This window comes from Capricornis sumatraensis, chromosome 14, assembly GCF_032405125.1.
Source record: "Capricornis sumatraensis isolate serow.1 chromosome 14, serow.2, whole genome shotgun sequence".
NCBI classification, from domain to species: domain Eukaryota; kingdom Metazoa; phylum Chordata; class Mammalia; order Artiodactyla; family Bovidae; genus Capricornis; species Capricornis sumatraensis.
This window is the reverse complement of record NC_091082.1, coordinates 76,042,024-76,049,897: the sequence shown is the minus strand read 5'-3', so window position 1 is coordinate 76,049,897 and position 7,874 is coordinate 76,042,024.

Below are 7,874 nucleotides of genomic sequence, written 5' to 3'. Positions count from 1 at the left end.
ATAGATGGGGAAACAATGTCAGACTTTATTTTCTGGGCTCCAAAATCCCTGCAGATGGTGATTGCAGCCATGAAATTAAAAGACGCTTACTACTTGGAAGAAAAATTATGACCAACCTAGACAGCATATTCAAAAGCAGAGACATTACTTTGCCAACAAAGGTCCATCTAGTCAAGGCTATGGTTTTTCTAGTAGTCATGTATAGATGTGAGAGTTGGACTGTGAAGAAGGCTGAGCACAGAAGAATTGATACTTTTGAACTGTGGTGTTGGAGAAGACTCTTGAGAGTCCCTTGGACTGCAAGGAGATCCAACCAGTCCATTCTGAAGGAGATCAACCCTGGGATTTCTTTGGAAGGAATGATGCTAAAGCTGAAACTCCAATACTTTGGCCACCTCATGCGAAGAGTTGACTCATTGGAAAAGACTTTGATGCTGGGAGAGATTGGGGGCAGGAGGAAAAGGGGATGACAGAGGATGAGATGGCTGGATGGCATCACGGACTCGATGGACATGAATCTGAGTGAACTCCAGGAGTTGGTGATGGACAGGGAGGCTTGGCGTGCTGCGATTCATGGGGTCGCAAAGAGTCAGACACGACTGAGTGACTGAACTGAACTGATAGTGTATTTTAATGTGTGATATGGCTAATTTCCCTCTGTAATTTTTCTCTTTGGGTGTTTTCCTAGCTATTCTTACATATTTGTTTTTCTATGTAAATTTTAGTTATCAACTTATGTAACTCTGTTAAATAATTTCTTGGTAATTTTATTAGGATGGCATTGAGTTAATAAATTAATATAAGGGAAACTGTCATGTTTAATGCCAAGTCACCTAACCAAGAACAGAGAATGCCTTGCCATTCCTTAAAATCTGCTTTTGTTTCTTTCAGGAGGTCTGATATGGCTGTGCTAATTTGCACCAGCCTCTTGGTTGTTTCCCTTCCTCAGACTCTCTGCACAGGCTTTCAGGCCATGCCCTTAAAGATCCTTCCGTATGTCTGGCTGCCTCATGGCACTTAACACACATTTTTAAAAGGAAGAAAAGAAAAAGAAGAGAGAAAAGAAGAAAAGGTAACTTGTTATGGGCTCATTAGTGTCATCTCCCCCCACAAAAACAATTTGTATTATTGTCCTAACCTTAGAATGAAACCATATTTGGAGATTAGATCCTTATAGAGGTGATGAAGTTAAAATGAGGTCATTAGGGTGACCTTAATCCAATCAGATAAAAAGGGGGAATTTGGACACAGATTTGTTCTAAGGGAGGATCATCTGAGGACACAGGGACAAGACAGTCATCCAGAAGCCAATGAGAGACCTCAGAAGAAAGCAACTCTGTTCACAACTTAAACTTAGCCTTTGGAACTGTGAGAAAATCAATTTCTGGGGTTTAAGCCACTCAGCTTGTGGTAATTTGTTATTGCAGCCTTAGCAAGCTAATATATTTGTCTAGAGAAAATTTTACTTACCTCAAGAGATCAGCCCTATTGATTAATTAATAGTAAAGTGTTTCTTTGCAAATTCTAGTCTTGAGATAGACTTTTTAGACCAGTATGGACGTGCTTTGAGCCTCAATATTGCTGTCATTGAATCAGCCAATATACAAGTGACGTGATCAATATTTTCAAGCAGTGTCCTCAGGGATGCTACAAATACGACTTTATTTTTTACTATCACTCACCCTTATTTCTGTCTTGATCCTCAGTGCTGCCTGGTGGCAGAAAATTTACCCAGTTAATTCTAGTTTTAAGTATTTCAGATTAGGTCCATTTGGGGACTTTGCTTTCCCAAATGACTTCTCAGAGATTGGTTCAGAAAAATGCAGTAATCAGTCATGCTTTGTTGTGGCCAAGCTTAATAATGCCTCCTCTTATAATCTTCCCTGCTTCTCTCCCTGTCTCTCATGCCTGCTTTTTGCGTTCCTTGAAATGTGTAGCAGATACACCTTCTCTAGGCTCTCCTCTTTCTGCAGACTAAAATAATGCCTTGGCTTGTCTCCCTGGGCCCCAGTTGGAAAGAAGCTCAGTCCGCCTTTACTCTCTGAATTCCAGGATTATCTGAGGAGCATTTATCCATCTTTCTTTTCCCTTATACTAAGACCTGATCCTGGGTTGGAGATGTAGGGTTAAAAGCCCCTTCTTTAAGGATGGAGACCCACAGCCTCCACTAGCCAGACCCATGGCACTTCCTCATTCTTTCCAGTGTCACAGTCCACTCTGTGTATATTCTATAATTTACTTAACTGGTATCCCATCAATGGCTATCTTCTGCTATTGCAAACAGTACGGCAGTGAATATCCTTGTCCATTTGATGGACATTTGCAAATTGATCCAAATACGACACGTGCAGTTTCTCAATGTCTCTACGCCGTCCTCAGCATTGTATGAATTTCATCCTACATTCCTGTTTCACCAACTTTGAGGGCTATCAATCTTTGATATTTGACAATTTTGTAGATAAAATATTGCATATAATTTTAGTTTAGATGTTTATTTCTCATTTTCTGAGATAAGATACTTTTTAATCATATACTTAAGAGCTTTTTATTGTTTTTGTAGCTTATCTGTTCCTGTCCTTTTTTCCATTCTTCTGTTGGTTTGTTGGTGTTTTGGTTTTTCTGAGGCCATTATAAAGGAAATTATCCCTTTGTCTTTCACTTGTTTTAGCTATCTTTTTTCTTTATTTTTCATTTGTAGTTTGACTTTTCTAAAAATGAGTATTTCCAGGAAGAATTTTTAATTTTGTTATTAACTTTATCAGTTGTTTTCTTTGGCATCTTAGAACATCTGTGAATATTTAATACTAGGAGTAGTAGCAAAGAAGTTGCTTTTTTTCCTGTTCCTCCCTGCTAGAACTGAAAGCGGGAAGAGCACCAGTGCTGTTTTCAAACTTTGCCTTAAATACCTCCTCGGTAGGTCTACATCAGAGTGAATTTGAAGTGTTGTTACTCAGTTCTTACAAAATAATCTGGTTGATCCCAATTTACAGAGCTACTCGTGCCTTGTATAGTCCTTCAAAACTGTGGACAAGTTTTTCTGAAAAAAGAAAGAAACAGAACAAAACTAATGGTGCAGAACAATCACTTGACTTGATGCCGTGCGTGAGAAAAGCAACTATTCCACTGTTGATAACTGCTATAATGTACTTCATTGCCCAAGTTAATGGATAACAGTGATACAGAGTAAAAAGATACTGTGCTTTTTGCTTTCATTTTCTCAACAGATTTCAATGAAATAACAAAGAATATTCTTTAGAACATGTTTAACATTTATAACACTTTTTCAAAACTTCTAGTATGATAATGCTACTGGATTAGGGCAGGTAAGAATTGCCTTCTTACAAAAGGAATTTCATTTCTAAATGCTGCAGAACTGGAGTTTGTCATTTCTTCTCTTATTACTGCTAAGTGACTTCAGTTGTGTCCGACTCTGTGCAACCCCATAGACAGCAGCCCATCAGGCTCCCCTGTCCCTGGGATTCTCCAGGCAAGAACCCTGGAGTGGGTTTCCATTTCCTTCTCTTATTACTAGCATAATTTAAATAATCGGGAGAGGTTCTTCAATTAATTTGGCGCATGCCTTCAGTGTAGCTCAAGTAACCTCTTCCACACTGACAGCCTGGTTTATTTTAGGAAGAAAGGGTGACCTTAAGAAACAACTCAGCCTGTGTACTCATTGTTGTCAGTAAGGTGGGCTTGACATCAGCTAACTAAGACAAGAATTATAGTCTTGGTTAAATTTTTCTCCGAATATAAGTGTACAGTTATCTTTCAGCAGAACATAGCAAAATAAAGAAAAAGCCCTTCTGGCAGTGCAACTCATTCATTGGGTGATTGTAACAATGCTTATTTTAAAGCCACACATTAAGTTGTATTTGCTGTTTGTTAGAGACCCTCAAACTCTTCTAATGATCACATGAATTTCTTACTGAAGGTGCAGGAGCTGCCTGACTTAGGGATAAAGAAAGAGTTAATAAGAACTTTTTGTTTTTTTCCTAAAAATATTTGGCTCCCACATATGATTTTACTGTCTGTTGCTTAATACCATTTGAAAATTACTGTTAAATGACATAAATTTATGAAGTTATTACCAAATATTCAAGTGTTGAAGCAGATTTAATACTTCCTTCCTTTTTTTTAAGGAAAAATCTTGGTCATTCTGTCTTTTACAGCAGAAGAAAACACATAGGAACTTCAATTAAAAAGTTGGTTATAAAATTTTTTCAAATTTTGAAATTGAGGTATAATTTACATATAATAAAGTACACAGATTTTGAATTTAGTTTTATTAGTTTCAATAACTGTCCATCCACCATCCATAAAAACAGTGTAGAATATTTCCATTTCCTCCAGGAATTTCCCTTGTGTCCCTTTTTAGTCCTTACACACCTCTTCTTACAACAGGCAACCTGTGGCTGGACATTTGAATTGTTTCCAGAGCTTTGCTGTGTTGGGTACGTTTTGCGAACATTGTTGTACACATCTTTCTGTGGATATATGTTTTCAGTTCTCTTCGGTAAATGCCTTGAAATATAACTGCCAGCCGTGAAGTAGATGTATATTTGTATGAAACTGCCTAACAGTTCACCAAAATATTGTACCATTTCACATTCTCATGGCAGTGTATGAGAGTTCCAGGTGCTCTACATCATCACTGACATTTGGTAATATCAGTTTTTTATTAAAAAAAAAGATTTATTTATTTATTTTTGGCCATGTTGGGTCTTCATTGCTGTGCACAGGCTTTCTCTAGTGGTGAGTGAGGGCTACTCTGCATTGCAGCGGCTTCTCTTGTTGCAGAGCCCGAGCTCTAGGCACGTGGGCTTCAGTAGTTGCAGCGTACAGATTCAGTAGTTGTGGTCCACAAGCTTTGTTGGTCTGTGGCATGTGAGATCAGCCTGGACTAGGGACTGAACTTGTCTCTTCTGCATTGGTGGGTGGATTCTTAACCACAGGACCACCAGGGAAGTCCCAGTGTGATTTTTGACATTAACTATTCTAGTGGGTATGAAATGGTATCTCATTTTGATTTTGAGTTTCCCTTGAATAATAATGAACTTCTTTTTATATCCTATTGATTACTTGTATGTATAGCTTTTTTTGGGTGAAGAGTTTGTTGAAATATTTTGTCCATTTAAAAACTTAGGTTTTTTTAAGGGTTGATTTGTAAGAGTTCTTTGTATATACTGGGTACAGATTTTTAAAAACAGATTTAGCAGATATTTTTTCCCTAGTGTGTAGTTTGCCTGTTAATTTTGTAACTGGTGGTTTTCAAGGAGCAAACTTTTAAAATTGTGATGGGTTTGTTTATCTATTTTTTTCTTCAGTAGCTAGTGCTCTTGTGACCTAAGAAATCTTCATCTACTCTAGAGCCTTATGGCTCTAGTTTTCAGGTTTATATCTATAATCCACCCCAAATTATTTATGTGTAGAGTGGCATCTGGTCCCATCACTTCATGGGAAATAGATGGGGAAACAGTGGAAACAGTGTCAGACTTTATTTTTTCGGGCTCCAAAATCACTGCAGATGGTGAATGAAGCCATGAAATTAAAAGACGCTTACTCCTTGGAAGGAAAGTTATGACCAACCTCGATAGCATATTCAAAAGCAGAGACATTACTTTGCCAACGAAGGTCCCTCTAGTCAAGGCTATGGTTTTTCCAGTAGTCATGTATGGATGTGAGAGTTGGACTGTGAAGAAAGCTGAGTGCTGAAGAATTGATGCTTTTGAACTGTGGTGTTGGAGAAGACTCTTGAGAGTCCCTTGGACTGCAAGGAGATCCAACCATTCTAAAGGAGATCAACCCTGGGATTTCTTTGGAAGGAATGATGCTAAAGCTGAAGCTCCAGTACTTTGGCCACCTCATGCGAAGAGTTGACTCATTGGAAAAGACTCTGATGCTGGGAGGGATTGGGGGCAGGAGGAGAAAGGGACAACAGAGGATGAGATGGCTGGATGGCATCACTGACTTGATGGATGTGAGTTTGAGTGAACTCCAGGAGTTGGTGATGGACAGGGAGGCCTGGCGTGCTGCGATTCATGGGGTCACAAAGAGTCAGACACAACTGAGTGACTGAATGGGAACTAAACTGAGAGTGGAATAGCAGTTGAAGTTTATTTATGTATTTATTTATTTTTAAAGTAATGTACAGAAGACTTTATTTCCCTCATAGAAATTCCTTGACAATTTTTTTTTTTGAAAACCAAGCAATATATGTGTGTGGATCCCTTTCTGTAATCTCTATTTTGTTCTGTTAATCTGTTTATCTTTGTAGCACTAGCACAGTGCTGGTTACTGTTGCTACATTGTGAGATTTGAAACCAGACGGTATACATCTTCAACTTTGTTTTTTAAAAATACAACTTCCGATTCTTTGCATTTCTGTAAACATTTTAGAATCAGCTTTTCTGCTGGAATTTTGGGATTGTACTAAAACATTAATTTGGGTAAAATGTATATTGACGGTATTGAGTCCTTCAATCTATGAACATAGTATCTTTCCATTTATTAGGTTTTCTTTAATTTCTTTCAGAAATTTTTATAGATTTTAATCTATACAGCTTGTGAATTTTTTTGCTAAAATTATTCCTATGTGCTTGATGGTTTGTATTGCTATAGTAAATGGTATTGTTTAAAAATTGCACCTTATTTGTTTGTTGTTTGTATGCAGAAGTACAATTGATTTATATGTTTTGCCCTAATATTCTTCAAACTTGCTAGATTCACTTGTCAGTTCTAATATAATTTGTTTTTGCAGGTTCTATAGGAATTTCTGGGTACCCAGTCATAACTGCAAATAATGATAGTTTTATTTCCTATCAAAAACGTATGCCTTGTTTTGATTTTTTTTGCTGTATTTGCCTATTAATTCTAGTACAATAATAGTACAATATTTCTAATGTCAGTTCAGTTCAGTTCAGTCGCTCAGTCATGTCCGACTCTTTGCCAGAATAGAAAAATGAGTAGAAATGGTGAGAATTAGTATCTTTCCTTGGTCCCAGTATTAGGGAGAAAGATTTCAGTGCTTCTCTTTTATATTATTGTATTAGCTGTTAACTTATTATTATTACTAATATTGCCTTTATTAGATTCCCTTTTCCTCATTTAGGATATTTCTATTCTTTCTAGTCCTATTTCCTTCCATTCCCTTCATTAGATTTTCTTCTCTTCCTTATTTGCTGAGTAGTCTTTCTAAAATCATGGATAAGTACTGAACTTTGTTTGCTGAATTTTTGCTTTTTTGTTACTTTTAGCGATAATTTTATAATTTTTCTTCTAATTCTGTTCATTGTCAATTAACATCAGTTAATTTTTATACCAACCTTGCATTCCGCGTTTATGTTTGTTCTATATTGTTGAATTTGATTTATTACTATTTTGTGTCTATTGTCTATATATTCATAAAGTATATTGGCCTATAATTTTCTTATTTTTGTTAGGTTTTTGTATTAGGGTTATGTTGGGATCAAAAGGAGTTGAGAACTATTTGCTTCTTGATTTTTCTGTAAGATTTGTATAAATCATAGGATTGTCTCTTAATCAACATTACAGAATGACAACACTTGAGGCATGATGAGTTGATGGTTCAGCATTTTCCAGAGTTTTATTTTGGAGTCATCTGATACTTTAAAGAAGATAGCTAATAGACTTTTAATTATGAATTTCTCTACTTTTCATAAACCTCTCCATTTCTCAGTTATATAATCAGAAGTCAGTTTTCATGGTTCTAATTCCTTGAAGATACACTTTTATTTTTATGTAATACCACCCACTGTGTATAAAGATGATATAAAGTGATCATTTATAGTTTGTGTTATTTGCAATATCATGATAGTAAGCGTTTCCTACTCTCATCCAATGTCCCTGACATT